Below are 11,605 nucleotides of genomic sequence, written 5' to 3' on the forward strand. Positions count from 1 at the left end.
GCCACCCATAGAGCCCTAGCTAAGTCTTACCCAGTGTTCAGACTCAACTTAGAAGGCACTTTTCCCAAGAAGAGCCCTTACCCCTAAAGCTGAGTTAGGGGACTTTCCATTGTACAAGAATTCTCCAATTTCCTGCATATCGTTCAAAATACACATGGTAAGGTATCTCTTTTTTCATTTATTAGCTCTAGCCACTAGACTGAATGCAAGCTCCCGGATGGAAAGGACAGTAACCCTTGAAGTCCTCACACAGCCTGCACTCACACAGTTAAAGGAAAACTGAGTCTAAAACACGTCCTAAAGATCAGAGCTGGGGAGGGCAGGGGTGGGCATGCTGGAAGGCTGGTGAGAGCTCAGCTTTAGAAACAAGATTTCTAGACACTTGTGTTAGGTGATGGAGAGCCAGGAAAGGCTTTGTTCTCAGAGCCATGGAAGGTTCCCAGAAGCCACACCTGCCATTGCCTCATGACCTCACAATTCCCACTCAAAGACTCTGACATTTGACTCAGAACCTCTCCAGCCCCAAGCCTTAGATCTCAAATAGGAATTGAGTTTATGAAACTAATTCTCAAGAAATGTTGTTTGGAAAAATAGTTTGAATTGATCTCACGTGCCAATCAATGGTAGTAAGAAAAACCATTAAGGTGGCCTTGAAAGAGCGCAGGACTGGGCTGCTAGGCCCTGTCATCTCGACTCCTCCCCAGATCCCAGGGATAGCCTCACCCATTTGCTTTTGACCTCTGAGGGGCCTACAACAGAGTAGCTGAGACTCGGAGTTCATTTCCTTCTCTTTACTTGGGTGGTCTCATCCTGACATTTCAACACGTTCTGAATATTCTTTCATCTACTTCTTGACAAATGAGCTGCACCACCCACTTGTCCAAGAAATCCTTTCTTCACAGCTGGCTGTCACAGGGCAGCATTGCAAGGTGACTCGGAAAAAGCAAAAGCCAATAATGTTCTTCTTAGAGTAATCACAGCGATGATGCCCCTGCTCTCTTGTGTTACCCCGTAGACTGGGGTCTGACCCAGCTTTAGATTTGTGCTGTGCCAGACCAGGGAACATTGGCACACTCCTTACTGCAAAGATCAATGCCTCCAGGTCCCTGCATCTCAACTCAGCTCCACACTGTCTTTAAGGTCAGTGCAAGTCCATGAACAATTTTGCCTTTGCATTTTGGTTACCCTGGTGATTTCATATGTTGCACTGTCCATTAGTGTATGAAAATGTCATTGCTAATGAAGCTGGAAATGAAAATAGTGAAGACGGGCCAAGCTCAGGTTGAAGCTATTGCCCAGACATTTGTAGAAACAGATGGAATAAATTCAGACAAAGGAAACATGGAGTTTATATTGCATTGCTTCCTGAAAGAACTGCCGGACTGGCTCCCTGGATGATCCCCGGATGCCCTGTGCACCAGGGGCAGGAGCTGGTTCACCAGGTGGGATTCTGACATCTGAGGATGAATAACGGACACTGCATCTCAGAGATGCAGACTTGGAAAAATGAAGCCTCCAGAAGAACTTTTTGGCATCCTCTTTTAGAAGCATGAAATCAACATCGCCACAGAAGGAATTTCAAATAAATAAATAAAGTATAATCAAACTGGGCGGTTTGAAGTTCTCTCCAGTCAAAAAGGCAGCCATTTGGGCTTTAGTTGACAAAAGGAGTGTAAAAGGTGGCAGCGATCAGTAGCAGGTAGAATGCTGTGGAGCAGGATCGTGATTTATTTTCCCCTTGATTCACTAAGGAATATCCATTATTATTAGAAACTCATGGGGTGCTGCATTTCAATTGGCTTTGTAGTCAATTAAAGACCTTAGGCCAGGGGTCCTCAAACTACGGCCCACGGGCCACATGAGGTGGTGTGATTGTATTTGTTCCCATTCTGTTTTTTTACTTCAAAATAAGGTATGTGCAGTGCGCATAGGAATTTGTTCATAGTTGTTTTGTTTTTTTTTTTTAAACTATAGTCTGGCCCTCCAACGGTCCGAGGGACAGTGAACTGGCCCCCTGTTTAATAAGTTTGAGGACCTCTGCCTTAGGCCAAAGGGATCAACTAATCCCTTAAATTGTGTGTGTGAATGTGTGTGTATAATCATTCAAACCAATCAAAGACACAAAGTGATCTTTGTGGGTCTTCACCGACAGCAGGCACAGTGTCCAGTGGAGCACGCTGGTGACGCAGACACAGCACGCACGGGTGTCTTTAGCATTTGAGCTTGTTGATGGCTGATGAAGCAGTGGCCACTCCAGTTGCACGGCAAGGCCACCGCAGCATCACCAGCTCCTCCCTACTCTTTCCTCTACCTGCAAAAGGGCCTTGCTGGAGTGCATTCGGAGACTTTGTAAACGCTTGAGATCATATTTATATCAGGAAAAACCTGATGCAGGTTTTATTTGTCCATCCATTCCATCATCACCTACCGAAAATTTCCTCTAAGCCAAGTTCTCAGATGCTGCTGGAAGACGTGAACAAAACACGGCTCCTTCTTCTGTTTCAATAAATGTTTTCTAAAGAAAATCCTAATGTTACATCTCCATGTACATGTGAGTGTGTACATATGAGTGTGTGCACATAGTGTATCTGTATGCCGATGTATATCTACACCCCTCCCAAGCCTGAGGAAAAAAATTTCATTCTTATTCCACTCTTCTGGGTCATTCCTCTCCCCTTAAAGCCCCCATGGGATTCTGCTCTGGTGATGACGTCCTTTGGTGAAAGAATTTAAGAATTGACATCTACAATCTGTTCATTAAGAGCAGTTTCTTCTGCTTGGCAAAGCACATCTTGCGGGATCCGTGGCTGACAATGTGTTTGGACAGATAGGATCTTTTCACTAAAAACAAACGCAATCTACCATCTTCACAGGAAGTCTGAAGTTTCCCATTTTAAAAGCATCTGATCTACTTGATGTAATTATGGGGTCTTCAGTTCAATGAAGTTGCATCAAATAACCTACTCATGGTATAAAGGTTTTATCTTATCCATATCTTGCTAATGATATCCAGATTTATTATAGCAGGTGTTTATGAGGTTCAAAGAAGTTCTCGTTCAAAAACAATTTATGAAAATCTATTAGAAAATTTCTCACACCTTATTGCTCAAATTTATGATTTAATAAAGTAATTGAGTAATTGTAACAACTAACCAGATGATTTGCTTTAAAATTATTCTACAGGTACTGGGAAATGACTTTTGAAGTATTTTTCAAAAGGTAAAACTTGTAATATAAAATCTTGCATTTTGCCAAAGTAGTGAAGCTAAAATATATTTGTGATGCACATCTGTAATAAATATTTGATGTAAAAAATTTCTCACAAATCAAGAAGGGAGAGATAAATGTCCAAGCAGAATTACTATGAAGAAATAGACTGTCCATGTGGCCAGAACACATTGGAGACTCTGAAGTTCACTTGTAATAAAAAACATGCATAATGATGAGATCCTTTTCATTTAGCAAAGCAAATTGGCATAGAATGAAAAGGGAATAACGTCCAACATATATTCTCATGTACTACATGGTTACAGGAACACAAATCGGTGTAGGTTTACTGAGTGGAAATTGTTAACACTACATCCAAAGCCTTAAACTCAAGCATGTATCTTTTTATTGAACAATTACACATTCACAAATTTTTCCTAAGGTTATAATCAGAAGTGTTCACAAAAATGTAGCAGCTCATTTTGCCAAAAATTAACTATTTACAATTTTTAACAGAAAAAAAAGAATGACATAAATTATCCAAACTGAAAAATAAAGTGAAATAAAGTATGATACGATCTCACAACATCAGAGAACAGCAGCTCTTAACTTTTGGTGTCCAAATAGCAAATACGCCCCCTTAGTCTGTGGATGCATATATAAACACATGCGTACTGTTTGGGGGATGCATGGATTCCCTGGTTTCTGTTCCTCAAATCCCCAAAATATTTGTTATCCTGTGAATATGTAATACATTGATAAATAAAAAGAGAAAATGAAATCAAGCTAAAAAAGAATATGTTGTGGTGTTACAAGTTCATAATATGCTGCGTCTGTATGATATGCATGTGAGTTCAGCAGCAAATTTGTAAGAACCCAGCACAAGCTGCTGTATATAACAAAGACTCTTAGGGCATTTGCTGGTAAGTCCAGAGATGTGACTGGTCTGAGGACTGTTGGTCCGGAACACAGAGATCTTTAAAGATTCAGATTTTGATTACTCCCGGCCCTGCTGCCTGTAGTGTCAGACTCATCTCTACTTGCCAGGAGTCTGTAGAAATCCCAGAGATCATTCTTCCTTCTTCGTATGCAGAGGAAAAAGAGAGTGTGCTTTTCACCATCAGCCAGACACCTATCCAGCCAAGAATTACAGACTTGGAGAGAGCCAAGCTCTATTGAGCGTTTGCCTGGTCCCTGAACTTTTCACTGGCATGGAATGGTGTGTGAGTTGAATTGTGGCCCCCTCAATATTCAGACGCTGAAGTTGGAACCCCTTAGAGTGTGACCCTGTGGAGGATGACATGACACAAATAAATGGAAAAATATTGCATGCTTATGGGCCAGAAGAATCGATATTGTTACCATGGTCCTATTGCCCCAATCTACAGATTCGATGTAAATTGTATCATAACGCCAAGGTCATTTTTTATACAATTAGAAAAAAATAATTTTAAAATTTATATGGAAGCAAAAAAAATCTTAAACAGCTAAAACAATCCTAATAAAAAAAAAAGCTGGAGGTATCACATTACCTGACTTCCAATTATACACTACAAGCCTATAGTAACCAAAACAGCCTGATGCTGATTTAAAAATGGATAAATAGATCAATAGAACAGAAGAGAGAACCCAAAAATAAAACCACATACTTATAGCCAACTGATCTTTGACAGAGTTAACAGGAATATGCCCTGTAATTAGTTAAGATAAAATCATGAAGGTGGGTGTCAATCCAATATGACAGTGACCTTATAAAAAGGGGACATTTGGACCCAGACACACCAGACAATGTGTAAGCCAGAAAGAGAAACCTACAACAGACCCTTCCCTCTCACTGATGGCAGCCCTGCTATCGCCTTGATCTTAACTTCTGCTCTCCAGAACTGGGAGAAAATACTTACCCCCTGTTGAAGTCACCTTGTCTGTAGCACTTTGTTCTGGTAGCCCCAAGAAAGGCACACAGATTAGAATCATCACAATGGTTTTAGCTCAAGACTGGACATGCTTCAGCATCACCTCTAGAATTTGACAAAGACAGCTGGGCCCTAGCCCCAAAGTTTCAGATTCCTAGTGTGTGTAGAGAAGAGGCTGAGAACCTGCATTTCTCTCAAGGTCCCTGAGGCTGCTGCTGCTGCTGCCTTAGATTCAGCACAGCTGGCTGTGGAGCAGATGTCAATCCTGTTTAAAATCCCTGCCACCTGGTGAGAGTACCCGGGCAACATTACCTACCACAGTGAGAAGGGCAGACGCCTCAGGTCAGACTACCAACACCACTTAAAAGAGGGGGGAGGGTTGCCAATATTTGGGGGTTTTCTGTATCTGTTCCACTTTTTCTCCATGTTTTATGTAACGTTGAACAGTTTGATGAGAATATTTCAGATTGTATATGAAACCAGCACATTGTACTCCTTGATTGCACTAATGTACATAGCTATGACTTAACAATAAAAATAAATTATAAAATATATATATAAATAAATAAAATAAAATAAATTGAATTAGGCAAAATGCATAATTTTCAAAGAAGATAGGTAAACTCTTCCATCTAAATCAACATGAGACAATTAAGAGATGAAGGTACACTGGGTCCACCTTCCCTTCCCCACTCTCTCGTTTGGGAAGAAACTGAGGGGCACGGCATCTTCATTTGCTACTTTCTCTCAATTCACAATGCATTTAGTGGTGGGGCAAAGGTGCTTCGGAACTTCAGGGCCGGGCTCCACTGCCTGACACCCTGTGGGGTCAGCCTCACAGGCTCGGCTTGGACAGCCCATGAGCCATCAGCCTCCTCCAAGCTCTGCCCTTCAGGCTATCCGAGCTGGAGGGCCTTCTTACAAAAATGTCCAATCCGTCACAGATCAATAGTGACACAATTATACACGGGGTTGTCATGACCACGAAAATTTGCTTGACATGTTTTCAGATGTTTGCTCTCAACATCTGCAGTTACTTTACTCCACACAAGCAACCTGCAGCTCAGGGACTCGCACAAGCCAAAGAGCTGGGTTTGCAGAGCCCTGAGGGGAGCCTGCACACCTGCTTTTGTGGGGAGAGGAAAGCAAAACAACGAGAGACGACAGCGGACACAGCCGTGCACTCTATTGTTAGCCATCTCATAGCTACCAGATGAAAATAATCATGAATGTTCTGAACTAGCTTCCCAGATGAGGTGAGGGAAAACATGGAGGCTACACATCCTGTGAACTGTGGGCCACACCAGCTAATTTGAGCCTTGAATGAATAAAACAGAGGATGTCAGCAGGTGGGGGAGGAGCCAGGCAACTCTTTGCTATAATTGCAGGCATTTCTGTGTTTTGATCTTTCTTCTCATTTTTTCTTTCCTTTACTTAGTTGTGTATGTGTGTGTGCAATTCCATTTTAAATTGCTTTAGATCTTATTTTGACCAAAAGAAGTTGAAGGAGGGGCGGCACCTGTGGTTCAAGGAGTAGGGTGCCGGCCCCATATACTGGGGGTGGCAGGGTCAAGCCAGGCCCCAGACAAAAACTGCAAAAAATAAAAAAAGAAAGAAAGAAAAAAGGAAGTTGAAAGAGGCACTATCAACACCTGGATTTAGATAATAAAGCAAACACAGTGCTTTGAAACTGCACAAGCAGTCTTCACTGTTATTGAAAGATAGGTGAGCATTTCAGCAGAACCTTAGACAAAACTCAAGTTTCATCTTAGAGCCCCATGTTCAAAAAGTTGTAAACCTTGTTAGAGATTCCCAGGAAGGTCAGATGGAGTGATGTGAACCAACCAGGGAGCTCAAACACAGAGGGTGAGCACAAGTCTTTCTGGTGTTGGTCTTAATCCTGTTGGAAAGTAACAGAGAGAATTATGGGGACAAAATGTGGGGAGAAAGGTAAACTCAAATTATAAGAATGGCATTTGAGGCCATCTGCTGATTCCAGAACAGTCAATAGTCTAAAAAGCCAAATGGACATTCAACAAACTCGCCACATTTACAGACAAACAAGAAAACCCTGGGCTTCTAATGCACACTCAGAAAAACCAAGGCGTAAGTGAAGTGGGTGTGAGACAGAAGTGCAAGGGGCTTTAGCGGACTGCAGTAGAGCATCTACCATCTCAAGCCCTGCTGAGATGAACATGGTTCAGGATGACTCTGACCAAAACTTGCTGGCTGGAAGACAGTGTTTATCATCTGAACAGGAAGACAACATATCCTGGGCCTCGGAGTAGCTCTGCAATTTTTCATGATGCAAGGTTCATCACACAATCAGAAAATGCTTTCTAAGGAAGCATTATTTCTAAAAATGGTTAATCAAGCAATAATCAAATATGTCACATAATAGAGTTATCAGAACAGACTAAAAACACCTCTTTTGAATATATTCAGGGGGCACAAGATGGAGAGAGTTGGCCAAGAATGGAAAATCACAAAGAGAATTTCAGAGCATTCAATGTCATCTGTAGTTTAAAAGGGTTTCCTTAGAAATACCAAGTCTCCAAGCCAGGAGGTTGTCTAGAGGAGTTCAAGCATTTCTAGGCTGGGAGTTGAAGGCTATAACCCAACTATAGCACAAGACTATGGGGAAAGGACCAAGGAAGGGGAAGAGAGGGGGGAGGTTATGGTGGAGGGAGGGTAATGGGTGGGGCCACACCTACGGTGCATCTTAGAATGGGTACAGGTGAAACTTACTAAATGCAGAATACAAATGCCTACATACAATAACTAAGAAAATGCCACAAAGGCTACGTTGAACAGTTTGATGAGAATATTTCAGATTGTATATGAAACCCGCACATTGTACCCCTTGATTGCACTAATGTACACAGCTATGATTTAACAACAAAAATAAATTAATTTTAAAAAATGAGGAGAAAAGATCCCTGAGGATTACTGGGCACATAAACTCTAAGATTTGAAGCTGCTGGCTCCAAGATTCTATGGCTTATGCCTAGAACACACCTGCCTACCCATAGAAACTTGCATTCCAGGGGATTCAACAACAAAGCCTGCAGAAGAGGGAGGACTTGGGGCCAAGGGACCAAGGCACAGTCTCCAAGAAGGACCCTATGGAGGAACTTCTTGCCACCCACTGCCACAGGCTCTGCTGGGACCTGGAGGAGAGTAAGGATCATTACAAGATGTGGTAATTAACAGTTTTCCAGCTCCAAAGAGAGGAAAATATTAATAAAAGCTGATGTTTTATATGTGCCACATCAAGAAGAAAATGAACAGTTTACCTATAACCCAATGCCTAGATCCCAGAGACTTGAGTTAGGAAGACCAAGGCAAACGCTGGTCCTATCTCTCACTAGAAATGGGCATTGATCAAATCCTTCAACTTCTTTAGTCCTCTGTTTGCTCAGCTATAAAAGGAGGAAAACATCAGCCTCTGACTCACAGGGCTGATGTTAGGATTCCAAATAGCAGGGAAAGAGCTCAATATAGCAAGCACCACAGGCATACGGTGCATGTCAGTTAAGAGTGGCTCTCACGAGGGCATACATCACAGCTTCATTACAATGAGTCAGCAGAGAGAAACAAAAGAGCTTCAGAAAGACGGCAGCTGTGGTGAAGGTTGGCATCTCGGAACACCACCAGTGAGACAATCTGTCCTATGTGTCCACTTGAATTTACCATCCAGACCTGACCCCTCCATACCAAAAGAGAAGGCATAGATTTTGTGATTCTTTAGTTTCTCCAATCCAACAAGATTTCACATGCTACTACATTTTTCATACAAATCAAAACCTAAAATTATTTTCAGATTTGAATAAACTGTACCCAGATTTAATAGCAGTTGAACCAATAAAAATCATGCCGTCCCTCTACAGCTCTGTCCTAATTTGGTGGACTGTCCCTGGAATGTCAAAACTGTATCAACACCAGAGTTCCTTTGCATTTAGAGCAACCTCCTTTTCCAGACCTCAGGAAATATCCTGGCGAAATCAAAGGAATGTGAAACCCAAGAGAGCCTTGTTCCACTCTCCAAAAGCTACTTATTACCCACAGCAGAAACTCAGATCTACCAGACGAATTGTCTGACGAGGTGTGTGTGGACTGTGAGATCCAGGAACAGTCCCAAGTCGAGAGTTCAGGAATGAGGCTGAACATTTTATAAATTCACAGCAACATCTTCCCTTGATAGGGTCATTTGTAATGCATCAAGCACTTTCGAAACTTTCTAAGGGAGACATTGATATTAACAAAATTTTTATCACATGTTTATCTCACTTCATCTTCCAAAGCTGTAGATGAATGGACATTATCTCCATGTTTCAAATAAGAAAACAAAAGCACGGACAAGGTAAATAACATGGCCAAGGTCTTGAATGGGGAGTGAGGAGAGAATCTCAGGGTCTGTATTCCCAGCACCATGCTCTTTCCTCCACATTAGGCTGTCCTCCTTACATTTCCCCTCAGGAATCCGCAAGCGTGGGCATTGGAGGTGTCCTTCAGAACACTGATTTCTAGATTGTATGTTCTAATGCGGAGAAGGAACATGACAGTGCAACAGCAGAGTCCATCAAAGCAAGGTCCCTGTCATCGAACCAGCAGGACGAAGGAAAGGTTCCTCCACCTACCTGCAGGTGGGGGTACCTACCTACCCACTTGATTGCTTACTTTGTCATATCTTGAATTTCTCACTATTACCGCACCATCATTGTGGTTGGGAGAGGAAAGAAGATAGGACCTGCCCCACCCCTCCCCCACCACACGACTGTCCTTACCTACATTTTACCAGTTGCAAGGTGCTCAGGCCCCACATATAGTGGTCATCCTTAGCTTGTTTCTGTCCTTCACACCCCAGAACTTATCCATCAGCCAGCTCTGACAGCTCTGCTTCCAAAGGATAACTGAAACTGACCAGCTCCACTGTTACCACCTGCCCAGCCCTCCCTGATCACTGGCCCAGACCACTGCAAGCATCTCCTAATCAGCCTTTCTGCTTCCTCATTGCAAATGGGCCCCTCTCCAGCACCAGGACCTTCTTTCCAATGGTTTCCCAGTTCAATCAGTGAAATTCAAACTGTTTACTACACAAAGCCCTCTCTCTCAGGTTGCCCCTCCCCACTGTTCACTGGCTTCTTCTGACTCAATCAAGTTGGGCTTCTGTCTGTCTCTCTAACCCAGGTTGCCGACATGTGGCGCCCAGACCAGTGACACCAGTAGCACCAGGCAACATGAGGAAAAACCAAATGCAGATTCTTATGCCCTCACTCAGAGGGGCTGAGTCAGTACTGCTGGAGCGGGGGACTGGCACTGATGCTTGTAACAAGGGATTGTGGATACTGAGGCAGGTGAAGTATGAGAACCACTGACCTCCATTTGTCTAAGCTAACTTCTGCCTCAAGGCCTCCCGTGTTGCTGTGCCACCCACTGAAAATGCTCTTCTCACGACTTTAACCCGTGTCTGACTTCTTCTCAGGCGTCAGTCATCTCCCAAGTTACTTTAAGAATTTGCCGGCTTTCATGTTCATTGCTTTCCCCCACTCGGTGAGAGTGCAGACTGTGGGAACAGGGCTGTGGTCCTGTTTGCAGCTGTTCCCCTCCAGGACAGGGCTCGAGCACACCTTCAGCAGGTGATTGAACAAACACGTGATTGCAGGAAGCAGCTGCTGCCCGCTAACCACATGATGGAGCAGTTTCCCCACTTCAGTGAAGAGGAAACAGGTTCAGGGAAGGTAACCGTCCGTTGATACATCCAATAGGAGAAGCTGGAACTTGCGCATTCTATGTCCATGCACTTTCTGCCGCCCTTCGTGAAAAGGCCACTTAAGAAAGCCCTTCTAGTGTCACCTTGTGTCCAGGCTCAAAGCAGTGCCATAAAGTCGCAGCCTTGAAAACACTCTGCATTCTCCCTCTTCGGCAGTCTGGGCCCCGCGTGCCTGATGCACAATGTTACAGACATCTGCAGGTCACGGGAGACCCAAGCCACTCCGTGTCTTGGGTCTGACTTGAGAGGCTGGCCCTGGTGTCCTGGCCCATTAAGAAGCACAGTTTCAGATTAAAGGGTACACTTCAGGTCTTTGCAAATGCAAAATGGAAATAGAAGGAATGTTTTACAATATGGTATTGGCTAATCGGTTGGACATGGCCTTGGCATTCAGATGACCCAGAAATACTGCATAAAAGGTTTTGAACATTTATATGCTTTGATCACTTTGTGATGTTTAATTTTGAAACATTTTTCCATTTTTAACATTCTTATTGATTCCACACTTTTTCAACGACAATTTTTCTTGTGTAATTTTAAAAGCACTGACTCTTCCAGAAAAATTACCTAACTTAAGGTCATTCTGAGAGAGGATTACTTAAGAAGCTACAGTCGTGCTTTGGGAATATGCTGTGTCCAACATTACAAATGTTGTGGCATAATCCTGATTCCCCTTATAGAATTTCCTTGGTCATGTGAAGTTCACATTTGA

This window comes from Nycticebus coucang, chromosome 11 (genome assembly GCF_027406575.1).
Source record: "Nycticebus coucang isolate mNycCou1 chromosome 11, mNycCou1.pri, whole genome shotgun sequence".
NCBI lineage: Eukaryota > Metazoa > Chordata > Mammalia > Primates > Lorisidae > Nycticebus > Nycticebus coucang.